This window comes from Lissotriton vulgaris, chromosome 7 (assembly GCF_964263255.1).
Source record: "Lissotriton vulgaris chromosome 7, aLisVul1.2, whole genome shotgun sequence".
Taxonomy (NCBI): domain Eukaryota; kingdom Metazoa; phylum Chordata; class Amphibia; order Caudata; family Salamandridae; genus Lissotriton; species Lissotriton vulgaris.
This window is the reverse complement of record NC_141695.1, coordinates 1574799851-1574818894: the sequence shown is the minus strand read 5'-3', so window position 1 is coordinate 1574818894 and position 19044 is coordinate 1574799851.

The window sequence follows — 19044 nt, the reverse complement described above, 5'->3', positions numbered from 1 at the left end:
TTCCGTATAGCACTGGTGGAACAGGCCGACCCTGAACAACGACTGCATGAATTCTTACGAGAATACCGGGGCACTCCCCACTGGACCACGCAACGAAGCCCATGGACCCTCATGTTCCAGGGGTCATGGAGAGACCTCCTCCCTACTGCCCCGGGCTGGACACCACCCCCAGCGGAAACGGAAGAGGCACAGGAACGGAGACGACAAGGAAATCAGAGAGCCAGCAGATGCAGACGGGCAGCTCCAAGGGACCTGAGCCAGGGAACCCGAGTGATCGTCCGGAACAGACGCCCGGGAGGAAAGTTTCAAACTCGATACGCTTGGATTGTAACCTCTACAAATGGCACTATGGTCACTGCTAAAAAAGGGGAAGAGGAAATATCACGGAATACCTCGAGGTTCAAGGCCCTACCAACAGAATCTAGACAACGCGTGGAGGCTGGGGAAATGAACACTGAGCCACCCGTGCCAGCGACTCCCAGAGAAGAGGGTCACACACCCCAAGAGAACCAAGCGGAGGGATCGGAAGCAGTGTCGGGGTCTCAAACACCATTGACCCTTATCAGAGACACACCCGGATGCCGCAGGTTGTATTGGCCATGATGGGCCAATACAACCTGCGGCCCAACCCTCCACCGAGTCAGAAGTTGAAAGACTATGCTTGTTCGCTGAAGCCCTGAAGTTGTCATCAAGGGACACGCAAGTACTTGGGCATTAATATGTAGACTACTGTCGGATAGAACTGTTTTCATTTGTTGCGAAAAGTTTATATAGTTGGATAGGGATGTAATAGTGGCAACGGTCTAGTTGCCCTACGCACCTCACGCACTCCTACATCCGCTGGCCAGGCGTGGCCAGCGGGGATCAATAAAAGGAGGACGGGCGCTCGGGCACGTCACTTCCGACACGACTATCTGTGTCCGCCTCGTCACTGCTGCAGCTGCGCGCCCTGCCCCTGCGCACCAAGCTGAGCCCCTACAGGCCTGAGGGTCCCGATAGAGCAGGGTACAACACTGTTGATTACTTTCTAGAATGTTAATGTAATTAGTTACCCCAGATTGGATTTCCCAGTCACCAACAAGGCATTTAAATTAAAGAAGATCATATAACATGCAAATTAATATATACATGTGCGCAAGCTAAACTTTTGCTGTACACTAAAGATAAAATATCTTTGCGTACATGTAGTTGTAAAATTGTTGTTAATATCCATTTATGTAATGATAACATTGAGTTGATGGTCTTCAAATGCTGTTTGAATTAAATATTGCCATACTAAAAAGCATGGAAACATGTAATTGACTGTCAAACAAGTCTCTTAAGAGACATTTGCAATTACTATGATTTGGGACTGCAATAAACATGACGTCTGCTGCTGGAAGTCTGCGAAATAGAACTGGTGAACGCTGTGATGGTGTACTGCATTGCGTATGGCCTGCCCTAATTGGGAGGGATGCATACATGCTCAGACAGTTGTAGTCTTCATCTTTGTACATACAAGCCCACACAGTTGTCTTCACCGGATTCTACTGGTATAAAAACCCCAACCTGTCAATAAACAGTAAGGGGTCAACTCCGATGTCGGTCAGAAGGGCTCCGAATCGGATTTGGGTTTACCGAAACCAATCCGGAGCCTTTGTTTCAGACTGACTTGTTCCCAGTCCAGAATGACCAAGTACGATGACCGAATCAGTTCTGGAAGGAATTCTGAGAGGTTGAGCCTTTCTGGAGCTGATTTCGACAGCTCTATGGACTTGGTTTCCGAACGAGCTAGTATGATGACCGATTCGGGCAACCTTTCTGATTCGGTTTGCCTGGAACTAAAAGGCTGCCGGAAACAGTCTTTGGAGGCATAAAGCAGGCCCCCCTTTCCCAGGGCCCTCCGAATAGGGCCCATGGGGGTACACAAGGGACCCCCTTTCAAGCCATGCACATTGTGGCAGGTCCCATGTGGTGCTCCCCACAGAATGCAAGGTTTTCCCCAGCACCACTTTCTTCAATGGGAGCCTGTGTTCTCCTTCGGAACACAGGCTCCTATTGAAGTCAATGGGAGTCTGACCGAATCATATCGGGCTACATACGGATCCATCGTACTCGTTCGGTCGGACTCCCCCAATTCCAGTCATATGGAAAGCATTCCCAAACCGATTTTGTCAGGATGCTTTTCAAACGAGATCAGAATCAGGCTCTAAGATGGAAACTCCCCCACAGTTGGCTGCTCAGTCCACCATGGTCTCATATTTATCTCAATATGGTCCATAGCACTGGACTTTGTTACTCTTCTCAGGTTCTCTGACAGCAGTGATATCAATGTATTTACAGTGGCATACCATGGTTTTGCAGAAATCTCAATTTGGAAGTATACAACATTCTAAAAGGAGAAGCCCTCCGCCCACATGAAATCTAAAAGTGATCGGCATCTCAAAGTGGAACTCTTGTGTCTCCAAGTGTACAGTGTATTCTAGTGGGCTGCTTCACAGTCATTTTATGGTATAAAATCATGTAAAGTGCATAGCTTCCCCAACAACGGGGCTTTCCAATGCTGAACCTGAGAACAGGGACCAAGACAACCTACACTGGATGGGAAAGGACTTACCCTGTCAAACACAGTGGCAACGGAGGAAAGTAAAGCAAGACAAGCTGGTGTAGGGGGTAGAATGTACTTTAAAACCACTCAATATGTATATGTAGAGAAGGCAAAACTGTTTGTCGGAGCAGAGATGGCACTACTAAATGACCCCATGTAAGCGCAGCTGTTGTACCTGCTGTTCACACTAATTTACTGCTTGGTCAGGAGTCCACTGAAAACCTCTTGGCCAAGTGCAGCCATAAGTGAGGCTCCAGAGATAGACCTGGACCAACAAGGCTGTGATCAATCTGATCACTAGTGGCTTTAGTCAACCTAGTGGTGGCTTGCCCAGCCTTTTGGTTACTGGACCATCTCTGAAGTTGCATGAGGACCACCATCCATCATGCACAAACCCATAACGGGAATCTTTCCTCTGCTCTTCAAAGATGCAGGAAGAGCACAAACAATGAGAAGCACTGCTCGAAGATACCTCACATATGCTCACTATAGAGAAGACGTGCCTGACAAAACCTAAGATACAGTTGTACCCTTGAGGGCAAAAGGTCAAGCTGCTTAATGGGCAAACATCAAACATGCCAAATATTTGGTCTACTTTGTCCCTTGAGTGACAGAATATCAAACCCTTTTCAACTGCGAAGCCTGCAGTAGCTATTCCAATGTGAAAAGTGTGCTAATACACTAGTCACTTTTATGCCCACAAGAAAAGGATACAAAGATCAACCATGCTCTGATATAATATTTTTAAAAAATCTAACTCGTTATAAGCATAGATCTGTTATTAAACACATTGACTAAATGATTCAATTAAAACATGATTTATCTCTGCGTGAGAAGTCTAGATCTTCACCCTTCGCAAGAAGCCTAGATCTTCACCCTTCGGCACACATTTAGAAGTGCACTAGCGCCTTCCAAACAGTATACATGTCCCAGGGGAAAGGGAAATAGGAACTTGAAGGTTTGCTTACAGGGGTGCCTTCATTACCATGATCTTTCCTTCACTGGAGCTGATATATCTCTTTTACTTGTAAAAGAAAGAACACAGTGCTAAGTGTTGAAGTCAACTTAAAAAAAAATAATCATTACATTACATTTACTTACCAGCTGTTAGCCAGTATACCTACATGCATTTTCACGAGTTGCCTGCTTAATGTGAGGTCTTTATTACTGTTCCATTCATGTAACCTACATTTAGTCTGGGTGCACAGAATCACATGGTCCTGCAAATTCTTGGTAATTACACAGGGTAGTTTCTCTTACTAAGCCTTTTGTTTTTGTACATAGATTCCTTATTCTAGCAACTTCTCTAAATATACTGTTCCCATGTTTCAATCCTTGTTCCTGTCCCATAATGTTATCACTTGATCGCTAATCAACAAATCTTGTATTTGGCATTGTGTACCTTTAAGATTTACTCAAGCACAACCTTCCAGAAAGATATTAAGTGTAATTCATGTTTGTATGCATGCTCAGGAGTTTGTGCGTCAACACCTTACTTGATTTTCTTTTGACTTTTTTTCTTACAGTTTACTCAGGTTCGGGTTCAGAAACTTTCCACAGACAAGGCATTGTCTGTGTGGATTTTGGCAAGTCTTGTGTGGCATCCTGGCCATTGGTGACAAGTAGAACCATTGGTCAGGGTTCTACATGACTCATGTTCCATTCTGAGTCAGTTGGCCCAGGCTCTGTTTAGAAGATATTTCATTGTATTTATGCCAATAAATACTCTATATAAATTACCTGGTTTGGACAGCGTTTTGGATTTTACACTGACGACGAGGATGGGAATGTGTGGAGTTTGAGCAAGGTTGTTAAGGTGCCTGCGAGTTTATGGTTTAATCTTGATAAATCTGCTGGTGCAAATAACACTTCACTACATCAACAAAACCATAATGATACCAAGTATCAAGCCACCTAAAGGTTAAAATTCAAACCAGTTTGGTGTAAGGATTTTGTCATGGCATAATTCCTGTTCGTCTTAATTTGATATTTTTGTTAGGATTGTTTATGTTTTACAAATATTTCAGTTGCATATGTTTCTATCTTTTATCTTTTTTGTTATTTAATGTGGCTACTGATGTTGTATATAGTTCAATGATATGCGTGTCATGCTATTGTTTTGATAAGTATGTAACTTGCAATATTTGTGTTGACAAAAGGGGATGTGTGGCATCCTGGCCATTGGTAACAAGTAGAACCATTGGTCTGGGTTCTACAAAACTCATGTTCCATTCTGAGTCAGTTGGCCCAAGCTCTGTTTAGAAGATATTTCCTTGTATTTATGCCAATACATACTCTATATAAATTACCTGGTTTGGACAGCGTTTTGGATTTTACATCTTTCCATGTAGTCACATTGCATAGTAGGGTGTGGTTGAGGTAGGCAAGATATTTATACCTTAACATCTAAAAATGGCTGCTAAGACATCATCCCTTCAGTTTCTACAATGTTCTTTTTGGCTCCAAAAGATATGATTGTATAGTATGCCAGTAAAGTGTGAAGCATAATTGTATTTTATTTTTTACATTTTTAAAAACGTTATTGAATATAAAGCATGTTAGAATTATGCATTCAAGTTATACAGTGTGACACCTTGTTTTGGTAAAGTTACATCATGACAGCAGCACATTGATGACACATGGTAACACTACAAAAACTCCTGTCATGCAGACATCACTTTATGCTGGCATGTATAGAAGACATAGTTTCTCTCCTTCATGAAGTTGTGGATCCATTACTGTCGGGAACAGTGCCTATGTGCAGGGCCACAGGGTCCGAGGTAAGGTCAGGAGGGTCGTCAATGTCATCTGATTGACGGAGAGACGTCCATAGAGGGGCCCAAATATTCTGCTGTCTGCTCGCCATGGGCATTAAATTCCAATATTCGCTCCGGTGTGTCTGACAGTATGCCACGTCTGCTAGCCAGTATTGGACTGTGGCGCTGGTCTATAGCCCCAATGGAATGCCACCTTGCACTTGGCCAGCACCAACAGCAATGCAACCAGCCGGCGGCTGGTGTCCGAGACGCCACCAACATGTTCCAGTAAGCATGTGAGGTTGGTCAGGTGTGTTGTTTCCGATGTTATAGTTCTAATCATTTTGCACACGTCCTGCCAATAATTCGCTACTTTTAGACATGTCCAGGACAGGTGTTTAAATGTTGCGTCATTTGCTGAACACCGTCCGCACCTCGCGTCTTTGGCCAGTTCCATTTTGTAAAGTGCCGTTGTGGGGCGATAGAGCCTGTGCAGAAATTTAAAGTGTATTAGGCACAAACGATAGTTAGCAGAGAGTCTTTTTGTTTGGTTGCAGCAATATCGCCATTGCGCTGGTCCCTCAGCTTAATCTGCCATATATACGCAACACGCGCGCTCAGTGTCAGCGGGGAAAGCCACAAGGGTAAGTGTTTACAGCCTAGTTGCAAGTTTGCGCAGAGATGCCATTTTATGAATATATTCAAGTGCTGCATTTGGTGGCAGGGAGTCTGGAAATGTATCATTGATGGTTCTGCATGTTACTCTGAGTTGATAGTATAGCAGGTTGTCAAGTGGAGTTGTATTTTTGCGGAGAGGGAGAAACGGTCTGTTGGGATAAATGCCAGCGTTAATACGTATAGCCAGTGCAGCAGCTCATTGCGACATTCCATTGGTTTGCAGTGGAGGGAAAGAGGGATTGTTTGCAAGGTGCATCACTGGCGCATGAAGGGTTTTATCTCTAGTGTGTCTGTGGATCCCCTCCATTGCCCAGCGCAGACACTCAACTGTGTTAATTTCCCTTCTAGGTGCCATGCATGGGAGGAATAGTGCCGTCTGGAGTGGCCAAGGGGAGGTAAGATCTGTCTCAACCGCCACATGTGGCTGCAAGGGCATTGAGTGTATCCAGAAATGGAGAAAACTGGCCTGTGTGCAGTGTGCATGGAGCTTAAAATCTGGAGCTCCTATCCCGCTGCATGAGAAAGGCAGTTTCAAGGTTTCGTAGGAAATGCGGGTTTGCGGCCAGCCCACAGAGGATGGTCATATTGGAGCGCAACCTTTTAAAAAAGTGTGAGGTAAGCTGCAGCTGAATATTTAAAAACAGATATAGAAACTTAGGTAGAACTACCATTTTATCTTTAGCTATGCGTCCTGCCACCGAAAGTGGGAGATTTTTCCACACGAGGATCTTGGTTTCCATCTATACACAAAGAGTATCTAGGAGTCAGCGAAAAAGAGAAAAAGCTCAATTCATAAAAGACCCATGACATAACAGAGAATAGTTTTTTGTATGTATTTTATAAGTGAAAAAACACCACGTGATCTATTATATGTAGTGTAATTGAAATACACGTGGTCATGCAAACTGGGAAAAACAAACCCAAGGGTAGGTAAAATGTTCCCATCAGTTGCCGATCTATTCCGCCACTTTGTACATCATGTGGGTTCTTCTTACCCAGGAGTCAGTACATTCACAGTCGAAAGAATATAAAGAAGATTGTGAGAACCTTATGACCCATGTATCAGCAAGTTGGTGGTGCAGATTGAAGAATAAGTGTAAGGAGGCAACTGAAAAAAAGCAGTGCAAAAAGTGTAAGTAGTGATAGGATAAAATTGGATCAGGCTGAGTAGAGGTATCATTTTTAATATTTTCTCTCAGCTCCTCCAAGACTAAAATCAAGTGAAACAGCAAACAGATTTAACAAAATATATGTTCAGCAAATAATGGTCGACATGTTTCTGCATAAGTGAATAAAGTGTCAATGCATTCATCAGGACCTAGATGTTGCTACTGCTGTTAAATGAGTGAAAAAGTATAAACGGGATTATATCACCTGCATTTCAGGTTGAGTACTCCACCACAATCTTATGTAACGTCATGTCAAAAGGAAAAAATGAAGAGAGACAGAAAGAGAATTAAAAACATTTCATAATACACTCAGATGTAATGTATATGTCATTTCTGAGATTTAGACAGATAATTTCCGTACCCGTTTTAGTGTATCGTCACTCACCCAATGTTTGTAGAGATAGCGCCTCACCTCACCTGGCTGCAGCTCAGGTAATGAGGAGCACCGCTCTGTTTGAAAAAAATATATATATATATGTGCAAGCATTGCGTTGTTAATCTTTTCATAAACGTCATGACCGTGTAGTCAGGAAATATACTTGATAGATGATGTTGTTAATGAATACTATGTTCCCAAAAAAACGCAAAACGTCAGTTTCATCGTGAGGGTAATAAAGTAGTTGTCTACAAATTCGACAGACCGACATCAGCGTAAGGGAAATAAATGCAGAAATCTATTTTGTATTTTCTATTTTTATTTTATTTTCACCAGACACCGATCTATTACCAGGTGTATGTTTTCAATATGTATCCGATTGGCAGGACACCTTGATGTCATAATCAGAAATGCGATCCCTTTAAGTTTAAACAGCATGCTGCCTTTCTAATCAATGACTGAAAAGGCACGAAAGGAAATTCATAAGTGTCTAAATCTAAGAGATAGACAAAACGTGCACCTGAGCGGTCCAGTGTGCCTTGTGGTGCAATGTTAAAATGTCCCCCATATCAACAGGAGGGGGCCAATGGAGGAGATTAATTTCCACATATTGGCATAGAATTCTGGGTTGTCTGTGATTGGAACATAAACAGCTACCAGGATTACTGGCTGGGCGTGGAGAATTCCGGCCAGTACCACATATCTGTCTTCATCGTCTATGTGGGTTTGCGTAGTGCGCCAGGGCAGTCCTTTTCTAAATAATATAGTAACGCCACAAGCGTAGTTAGAGTAAAACAAAGAATAGGATTCCCCCCAGTGCCTAGAGTGCAGTTTAGTGGTGTTGGAGGCTGTAAGGGGCATCTCCTGCAGGAAGGAGAAGTCGGTTTTATACCTATCGAGGTATGTGTGTATGAGATGTACTTTGCGGCGGCCCTTCATACCTCTAATGTTCCACATTAGAAATATCACGTCAGTCATGCGTGGAGTCAGGTACGAGTATAATGTAGTGTTGACTGTAGCCCACTTTAGTGCCAGAAGACAGTATGTCACATAGCTTATTGTGGTAATCATTGAAAGCAATCAGTATCATGTTAAAAAACAAATTAATACGGCAATTTAGCAAAGCCCAGGAGCATAGGCTAACTACATCATACCCCCAAGAGCTGCCCAGCCCTCTCCACCTCCCACTCCAACCCCCCCAACTAGGTTAAGAATATTGCCCCCTGACCCAAGGAGTCCCAACTGGGTAAATGCCAATAAAACAAGGGAATTATCCCTATGGGGTAGGTGGGCTCAGCCAGAACCCCCCTTGCCATTAAGGCAGGGTGACAAAAGTAAGTAGTTCGCTGTGAGGAGATTTATATATGATTTTAACTGACATCAATTAAACAGAAACAATGTGATAAGATAAAGCGATAGATTAACTCCATCTTTAGAGGTTGAAACTTAGAAAGATATTTAACCTCCCAAGGACCAGGAAAGGGTGCCAAGGCACCAAGAAAAAACATGCTGCATGGGAGGGAATTCATGGTTCTACAGGCTCAGAACTTTTTGCCATGAAAGTAAAAGTCTTCAGCAGAACATCACGGTCAAATATCCAACCTTGTAAAGCCACTTGAACTTCAGCATTTAGCATGGTCCAACTGTATGATTTTAGTCAACCTAATTGCAAAAATGTAATTTGTTACCAGGATAATGTGGTAAAATTGCCCCAGTGGTAAAGCAACCTCAGCAGTAGCAGTTTCCATTTTACCTCACTATGAACTTTTGTAGCCAAAACTGAAGGCCTATGCCAGTGCCCAGATTGTGTTATCTGCGACTATGAAGGATTTTTGCTGGCTACAACATCCTACCTTGTCACACTGGAGGAAATAAACTTCCCTGAAAACAAAGTTCTAAGGTTAAGCTCTTGACCGGTGCTACTGGTTGGCTTTAAAATGCCTTTCGGTCCCCATGAAATAGAACCATTCTAAACTGGGGTGGCATGGTGAGCAAACGAACGATGGATTTAACCCAGATCAATTGGCCAAAGTGAATGTTTGATTTGCTCTGCATTCGACCATCATCTAAGTGTCTTTTGTTTTCTCGCCCTAAGTGTGCCAGGTATGCCCAGACGTGGTTCCGGGTCTCACTGTGCCACTGGATTCAAGCTAGACTGGCTGATAGGGGTAATGCCCTGGCTTGGAAGTTCTGTCTGGAATGTTCCATGAGGCTCAGGGTCAAGATTGATTTGCATATGGCCAGGTCTAAATTGGGGTGGCATGGTGAGCAAAATAATGATGTCTTTAATCCAGATCTACTGATTGGGGGTGAATGTTTGATTTACCCTGCATTCGGTTCATCATTTGCTTTTTCGCCCTATGTGCGCCGGGTATGCCCAGACGTGGGTCCCGTGCTCACTGTGCCACTGGATTCACGCTAGACTGGCTGATGAGGGGTGATACCCCGAAACCAGTGCCAGGATGCTTGTTTCTGGTCCAGGGAGGACCTGGCTTGGCAGTTCGGTCTGGACTGTTCCCACAAGGCACAGGGTCAAGCTAGATTTGCATATGGATGGGTCTAAACTGGGGTGGCATGGTGAGCAGAAGAACAATGGATTTAATCCAGATCTATTGACTGGGGTTGAATGTTTGACTTACTCTGCATTCTGTCCATTATCTGTGTTTCTTTTGCTTTCTCGCCCTATGTGCGCCAGGTATGCCCAGATGTCGGTCCCAGGCTCACTGTGCCACTGCATTCAAGCTAGCCTGGCTGATGAGGGGTACTCTCGAGGGAACTTAAAGTTGGACTTTTTGTTTCTTTATGATTGCTTCTTCTCAATATAACGTGTTATATTTTCTCCTGCTATGGATGTAAGTCTGTTTTTTTTTTTTTTTTTTTTTTTTTTTAAATATATTTTTATTGCAGAATTATAAACCACAGGATACAATTAATCAGCCAGTTCACTCGTGATATCCCCCCGTCCAATAAGAAATCCCAATCGTACACAGCCATTCAGCCCGCATCCCGGAGGCCGGGCGGCATATTACTTCATTCCATAGGAAAACATCACGGTGCACGTCCCATAGGGACCATGGTTGAAATATCGTTTTGCGTATCTGCTTTTACCCCCCCACCCACAACATCACTCCCGTCAGCCATCCCAGTGATAATCAGTGGTACCGCCCTTGTCGGGACCTGCCCTAGGCGCTATGGGTTGTCACGCCTGGCCGCTCTCCCCAGCCATTCCACACTCCACACAGTACCCACCGTCCTAGTAGATCCAAGGTGCCCTAACGAGCTACCATCTAGTGGCTTCCGGCCCACCCCAAACTCCCGTTAACCAGCCCCCCCAAAGCACCCCCTCCCCTGGCAACTGCTAAGGTGCGAGCCTCGTCCTGTCGAATTGGATGGATCCACTACAGTGCGGGGTATAATACTCTTGTGTTCGCCCCGCGGTGTCCACCGGCTTAGTTCTCACCATCCTCATCCTCTACCAAAGAATCACGCAAAGCTTGTACCACTAACTCCCATGCACCCGCCGCATCCAATGCCTTCTCATTCCCCATCTTGACCGCCTGCTTCATCCGGAGCACACTCTCGCAGTCAGACCACCGCAGCAGTTCATTCTTCCATCTACGCAGTGAGGGTGCCCCCTTGGACTTCCAATGCCACGATATTTCCCTCTGCGCCAAAATCAGACCCAGGTCTATGAATTTGCTTGTCACCTTGGTGTGTTTAGTATGTGGGAACCAGAGCAGCAGGCACGCCGCCATACCGAATTCCACCTCCCTATCAGTCACTTCATTCAGGAGTTCCCCTACCTCCGCCCAATAGGTCCCCAGGTGTGAGCACCCCCAAAACAGATGGTCCATGTCCGCTCCCAGAGACGAACACCGTGGGCATCGAGCATCCGGCACCTGAAAGTACCGCTGTAATTTCTCAGGAGTTAAATAAGCCCTATGAAGCACATAGAAATGTACCTGCTGAAAGCGCGCATTTCTCGTGCCCTTCCACGTGCGCCGCAGGATGTGGCCCCATGCCGTATCCGGTATGGGTCGGCCTACGCTCACCCCCCATTTAGCCTTGAGCCCTTGGAGTGGTTCCAGTCCCTCATTCAGCATCCTATTATGGAGGCACGTCACAGCTTTGAACGTACCTGCCGCCATCACCACATATTGGCACGCCATAGTCGTTGAGGGTTCCATGAGCCCCCCTGTCCAGTGCTTCTGTATGGCAGCCACCACTGCCGCGTGTAGTAGGAAACCCCCATCGGGCAGCCCGAACTGGTCCCGGAGCGCTTCGAACGGCGCCAAAGCCCCGTCTATGTATAAGTCGCCCACTACCTGCAGTCCCGCCTCTTCCCAATCCAGCAACGGGGACCAATCTCCCCCGTGCGGCAAAGCCATCAGCATTCCGATCGGGATCTCCGGTGCATAAGGCCGCGATGCCCTCGCTCTCCGAAGGCTCCTCTGCCAGCACAGCCGGAGCGTCCGCTCTTCCATGGTGAGGGCCCGTAACTCGAGCCTCTGTTGCATGATGATGTAGGACAGCACGTGGCGTTGTATCCCCCGATCCCGGTCCTCCTCTGGGCCCCGAAACACCCTAGCTACGTTCTGTGTAAGGACCTGCAACTGCGCCGCAAGATAATACAACTCGAAGTCGGGCACAGCCATGCCCCCTTCTAGCTTGGGGCAAAGTAGCGTGCTCAGGGCCACTCTACGGCGGCCATGCCCCCATAGGAAGCCAATAATCATTGACCGCAGGTCTCTAAAGACCCCCTGGGGAATCCAGACAGGCAGCGTTCGGAAATAATAGAGGAAGCGGGGGAGCGCCACCATTTTCAACAGTGCAATCCTACCCAGAACCGTCAGCGGGAGGGTCGACCAGAAAGACAAGCTGCCCCGCAGTGCCCGGACACAGCGACCAATGTTGCCCTCCAATAGGTCCGCAGTCGCGTGGTAGATGCGAACACCCAAATAGGTGATGCAAGAGGGCTCCCATACCACACCCAAATCGCTGCTAGGGACTGGCGATCCCGCTCGCAGTGGGAACACACAAGTCTTCGCCCTATTGACCTTAAGGCCCGACAGCCGGCCGAACTCAGACAACAGATCCATCGCTCCGACCAATGCCCCCGAGGTGTCAGCTAGGTACAGGAGCAAGTCATCCCCATATAGCGATATATAATGCCACTGCCCGCCGCTAACTATCCCCGCGTACCTGTCACCTGACCTCGCATGGACCGCCAAGGGTTCCATCGCCAGAGCAAACAATAGGGGGGAGAGAGAACATCCCTGTGCCCCTGCCCACCGGGTACGCCGCAGACACTAGGCCGCCCAAACGCACTCTCGCTGTTGCCGAGGTATATAAGACCCTCGTCCATCTGCGGAACCCCTCGCCCATGCCAAACCTCTCTAACACTCCATCCAGGAAAGACCATTCCAAACTATCAAAGGCCTTCTCGATGTCCACTGACAGGACCGCCGGAGCTCCCTCCCCGTCCAAGATGGCGTCCATTATTCCCACCAGACGGCGGATATTCAGCGCCGTGCTCCTCGTGGGTATACACCCGGCCTGGTCCTTGTGTACCAGGCCCGTCATATGCGGGGCCAGCCTGGTGGCTAGGATTCGGCTCAGGATCTTATAATCTACCGTCAGCATGGATAGCGGGCGATAAGACCTCACATCCGCGGCATCCCGGCCAGGCTTTAGGAGCGGCACAATCAAGGCCTCCCGCATGGACCCTGGTAACGCCCCCGCCTCGAAAGCTTCCGTATACACCACCAGCAGCCTGGGAGCCAAGCTGTCCACATACTGTTGATAAAATTCAATCGGCAGTCCGTCCACCCCGGGCGTCTTGTTGCGGGCCATATGTTTGATGGCCACCCGTATTTCCGTGAGCGTGATCGGGCTACCCAGCTCCTTCGCGTCCTCCTCGTCCAGGACCGGAAGCTGCCTCTCCGCCAGGTATTCCGCAATGTCCTGAACCCCCACTCCCAGCTGACTCTGGTATAATTCCTCATAATACCCCCTAAAACGTTCCAATACCGCTGCCTGGGAGTACACCATTTCTCCCTGCGCATTATTAATGCTGAGGATCGGGCAGCCCCTAAGTTCCGGGTTAGCTAGTCTGGCCAAGAGGGTACCCACCTTGTCCCTTTCTGCATGTGCCCTGATGATATACTGCCTGTAGTCATAACACCTTAAACGTTCCGTCTCGGTGGCAACCATTTCCTTCGCTTCCAATAACTGGGCCTGTAAATCTGGCCTAGCCGGCCTGCGGCGCTCCAAGTCCCTCAAAGTTTCTTCCGCTTTCATTAGGTCGTTCAACACAGTCGTGCGAGCATTCGAGAACCTACCCAAACACACCCCTCTCACCACCACTTTCATTGCATCCCATTCAGTGGACCTACTCGTGGCCGTGCCCTCATTCACTCCGAAATAGCTATCAATGCCTTGCCGAACCGCATCGCTGAACACAGAATCCTCAAGCGTCTCCGGCCGAAGCCGCCATGTTGGTATCACTGAGCGCTCTCTCTGCCAATGAATGTGTACCAATAGGGGGTTATGATCGGAGATAGTCCTAGTCAGGTACTCCGCATGGGAAAGCAATGGAGCCAGGGATCCACCGCAGAGCACCGAATCAATCCTGACATGCAGATCATGGAGAGCAGAATAAAAGGAATAATCCCTGGCTCCCCTGTGCCGCTCCCTCCAGACATCCAGCAACCCCCATCGTTCCTGCCAATCCTTCCTGTGCGCGGCCAGCCTGCGCACCGGGGAGTCCACCAGGGGGGGATGGGACCTATCCAGAGCTACATCCGTGATCGAATTGAAGTCCCCCCCTAACACTATCGGGCCCGCCAGGAAAGAGGCCAAGGACCCCGAGAGGCTATCAAAGTATCAAGCTTGTTCAGTGTTCGGTGCATATACACAGCAGAAGACCACATCCCGTCCATATAACCTCCCCTCCACCGCCACAAACCGGCCATCCAGATCCACTACTTGATTCAGCACTTGAAAGGGTATCCCCGCCCTCACCCAGATCAACACCCCCCTGGCATACGCTGAGTAAGTGGTGCCAAACACCTGGCCCCGCCATCTTTTCTGCAAGGCAGCGCACTCTTTTTTGGTGAGATGAGTCTCCTGGAGCATAGCAATCTGAACCCCCCTGCGTACTAGATATGCATGTACTTTGTGACGTTTCACCATAGTCCGTAGCCCCCGGACATTCCACGTCAGGCACTTCAAATTAGGTAATGTCCCCATTCCAACTTCGTACAGTCCGATTCAAATAACGAGGGTTCATAGCCCCCCCAATGCAGTCGCCCCCCCCGAACATTCCCAAAACTGAAAAACTCCCCAAACCCCACTCCCCAGGACAGAGCACACAAACCCAATGGCCGCCCCCATCCAAACCTTGAACCAACTTCTCGCACTCTTACCCTGTGGTCTCCACCACAGTCGGCCTTAAGGGCCCAAGGGGGGTGAGTCACCGCCGACCCCAGCAAGCGGAGCCCGCGCCCCGTGCCTTCATCCCCTCCGAAGCACACAGCCCCCCCTCCCGGCAACCCGCCCTCCATCAACAGGATACCACCCTACCATGAAGTCTCGATCTAGGCCCAATTCTATCTCAGCCGCAGAAAATACCATCCGATGTCTGTGGGGTCACTATCGGCCCCTTCGAGCTTTCCGCCTCTGAGAGTTCCTCTCCCGTCCTGCTGCCTTCCCCTCCCGAGTCCGTTTCTGCCCGTTCACTGTTCTGTTGCGACCCTGTAATGGCCGCCGTCGCTGCGTCGCATCCCTCTTCTCCGCCGCCATTTGAGCCTCCCGTTTCTCCCGCTGGCGCCTGTTGCGGGATCTGATGCGTTGTGACTGCCTCACCCGGGGCTGCTTGGGTTGGTCTCGCCTACTTTTATGCGATCTGTCCGTCCCCGCTCTATATGACTCCAGCCATTGCCAAACTTCATCCGGAGTCTGAAAAAAGTGTGTAGAGCCATCCATTATGATCCGCAGCTTAGCCGGGTAGAGCAAGGAGTACTGGATGCCTTCCTCCCTGAGCTCCTTCTTCACCGCGAGGAACGATGCCCTGTTCTTCTGGACCGCCTGAGTGTAGTCCGGGAAGATCGTAACCTTACTGTTCTCCACCTCATACGGGCCCGACATCCTGGCCCGCTGGATGAGGAGATCCCGGTCCTTGTAGTGGAGGAGCCGCACCTCCATCGGTCGGGGGGGGGCGGCCAAGCCCCGGCGGGCGAGCAGGCACTCGGTGAGCTCGCTCCAGGGTGAAAAAAGGAGTAAGCCCCTCCGGCGCTACCACAGTGCGGAACCAGTTCTCCATATAGGCCACCGCATCCTCCCCCTCAATCCGTTCCGGCAGGCCTACGACCCGCACGTTGTTCCGTCTATTGCGGCCTTCGGCATCCTCCGCCCTCCGCTCCAGTGAGTCCAATCGGGCCAAATGTCCGTGATCCTGTGCTCCGTGGTCACCACCGATGGCTTCAGGTCCAGCAACAGTTGGTCATGGTCCTTGACCCTGTCCGCCAGCTTCGCGTGGTCCGCGCGTAGCAGCCCCAGGCCCGTGGCCACTTGGGCAATGTCATGGTGCAATGCTTCCTTAGTTGAGGTGATCGCATCAAGTATGGCATCCAAACGCCGGTTCAGCCGCTGTTCTTGGTCAAGCTCCGGGGAGGGACTCTCGCTCAGCCGAGTTGATGTCGCCGAGTCCCCCTCAGTGCGACTCCCGGGCATCGGCCCTCCAATCGCCGCCATGCCAGGGCGCTGCGTCACAGGTCCAGGCGCCCGTTTTGCGTTGGCGCCCGTGGTTCCGTGCCAGTCTCCGGGCACCGGGCAGTGCAATGTCCCCACCAACGCTCTCAGGAGCAATGACCAGTTAGACGAGCTCCGTTCCGTCGCCCCCCTCCGAAGCCTGAGGGGGGAAGGATGAGTCGTAGGGCGGTGGCCAACGAAGGTCCCCAAGCTCCTGGGCGAATCAGGTCAGCGTCCCCTGGTCTCAGGACACAGCACCGCCGATCCTAGTGCCTCGATCAGCCGAGTGCAGGATCTCTTGCCAGTCGGCGACAACTTGGCTCAGGGCTGAAGTTCGGGCCGCCCGACCTCCTCGCCGCCATTTTCTTCGCACCCTCGGCAACACCTCGGCCGCCTCTTCACTCGATCTTCTCGGGGCCAGCAGTCCCCCAGCGACTCTCCGATCGTGCCCAGCTGTCCCCGTACACTTCAGAGGGCAGGAGCGTCGTCTTCGGGTCGCCTAGGGTCCCGAAAACAGGAGAATTAGCGGGATTCCGCGCGGAGCTGCGAGCTCACGCCGCCATCCCGATCGGCGTCCAAGCCACGCCCCTCAAATGGATGTAAGTCTGTTGAGGAAATGTAGGGGCTGGTGCCCAGAAATGAGTGCTGGTGGGCCCCAGCTGCAACCACCGGCTCAGATTAAGCCATAACTGCAAGTAGCAGACAGGCCTAGATTTACATAATGTTTGTGCGGTGTCCATGCGATGCAACAGAGCTTTCTTGTGCAAACGGCAATGTTGGTCATCTTCCACACTGAAAAAAACAACAGCGGCTGCTCCGGTATCGTGAAGGAGCTTCGATCCCCCTACCAGCAGTCAATCAATCAAATCAATCTTTAGTCATTCGCAATCACAAAGTTAAAAGATAAAATCAGAGAACAAATGCTTTAAATACAGTATCATAAATTATTACCAATAAAAATTGAAAAAAATACATTTAAAACAATGCACAGTAAAAGTGTTTTTAACTAAAATAATTCAAAAAATCAAAAATAAAACGATAATAAACCCTATTTATTATTATTTTATTTTAGCTCTTAGAGCCAAGGTTTGGTGCAGAGCCAGGGAGATGACAGGCACTAGGAGGAGTATGTTGCACTGTTATCGGTGCACATGATGGTTTGGCCGTCCATCTCAGGACAGCCGAACCATCATGCCACTGAAGCTCTCGCCAACCCGAGCTGGTTGCTGGGTTGGATAGAGGCACAGGCTCCCAATCTAAATGGCAGTGCAATTCGAGGGTGCTCAGGCCAATCCTGACGCATCTCTCATGCTGCTAGCAGCATGAAAGCAGCATCACGATTGGATGCAGTGGATCCTGGGAGCCTGTGCCTGCAGTGGAGAGGAGCGCGATGCGGCAGGAAAGCGTTTTTTTGTTTTTATGTTTTTGTCTCGTCATCCGTCTGTCCCCCCCAACCCACTCCCGCCACTCTGTCGAGACACCAGCCACTACCGGAAAAAACTGATATATTCTGAAAGTTGACACAAGCACTACACAAAATTGTTTTCTGTCAGGGTGCACCATCTAGTCAATGTAAAGGTGGAACAGCTAGGGCGGAAACTGTGCAAAAACCCATATATTTTCACAGCCAGATCTACTAAAATAGAATGCCCAGGCTAAGCATGGAGTCATAACAGCCAACCAGATAGGTCATATAGTGAGCAAGTGAATATCATGTAATTTCCCTATGCCATAGGTGAATAATTGCAGGGATTTCACACATGGTATACTGCTTCGGCTTGAGCGGTTATCCTTGCTTTGAAATGTGTACTGTAAATTGTACCGTGAATGAAAATACCTCAAGAATTACTGTCGGGTCAAATTCGTGCAGTAATTCAATGATTAGTGTTGTGCTAAAATGTACTTTTTCGCATAGTCAATGACATCAACAGCATGTGATGCTTAGCAAATATGGTTCAGCACAAAATATCACCATTGTGCAATGCCACAAGCTGGATTTCCATGCATGGCTCTGTGAATGTTATTTAATCGGGCTCCAAGGGATATAGCGCTATTTTACTGCAGTCAGCAGGTGGCACGTGTCATTACCAATGCTCTGAGAGGTCAGCCTACTTCCCTTACAAGACAAAAAAAAGATGAGGTCTGCGAGCCTTGTTCTTCTGATAATGTAAAAAGAAAACTCAGAGAAAGAAAATGTTGTGCAGAAGCACATAACACTATTAGCTGTCCCTGTGGAGCTACAAAGGAATCTCTAATGACAGCCAAAGCCACTGCAGCCATGATGCTGACTCGAGAGCATCTTCTAGTAACAGCTGGGGATAAAGCATTATGCTGATGCTGTCAGCAGTAGCACAGGTCATTTTGAAAGTATGTTATTAATGGTGTAAACATTTCCTGTGGTGGTAAGCCCCTTCGCAGAGCATGATACAAAGAATAAAGTACTATGGTTCTAAGGCCGTGTGCAGTGCAGGGCAAGACAAAGACAGCCAAATGCAATAATAGTTATCAGTACTGCATGCTTTTTGCTGACTCGGGAAAAAACTTTAAAAATAGCTGCTGACACGTAGCACCTTTCCTGATCAATACAGTAACACAGGGGCATATTACCAAGCAATAGCGATAATTATCGCTATTGCTTGGTTAGAGACAAAAATTTACCGCTGCTCTGCGGCGATTTTTACCGCAAATAAACCTTGGCATTACCAAGGTTTATCGCAAATGCGATAA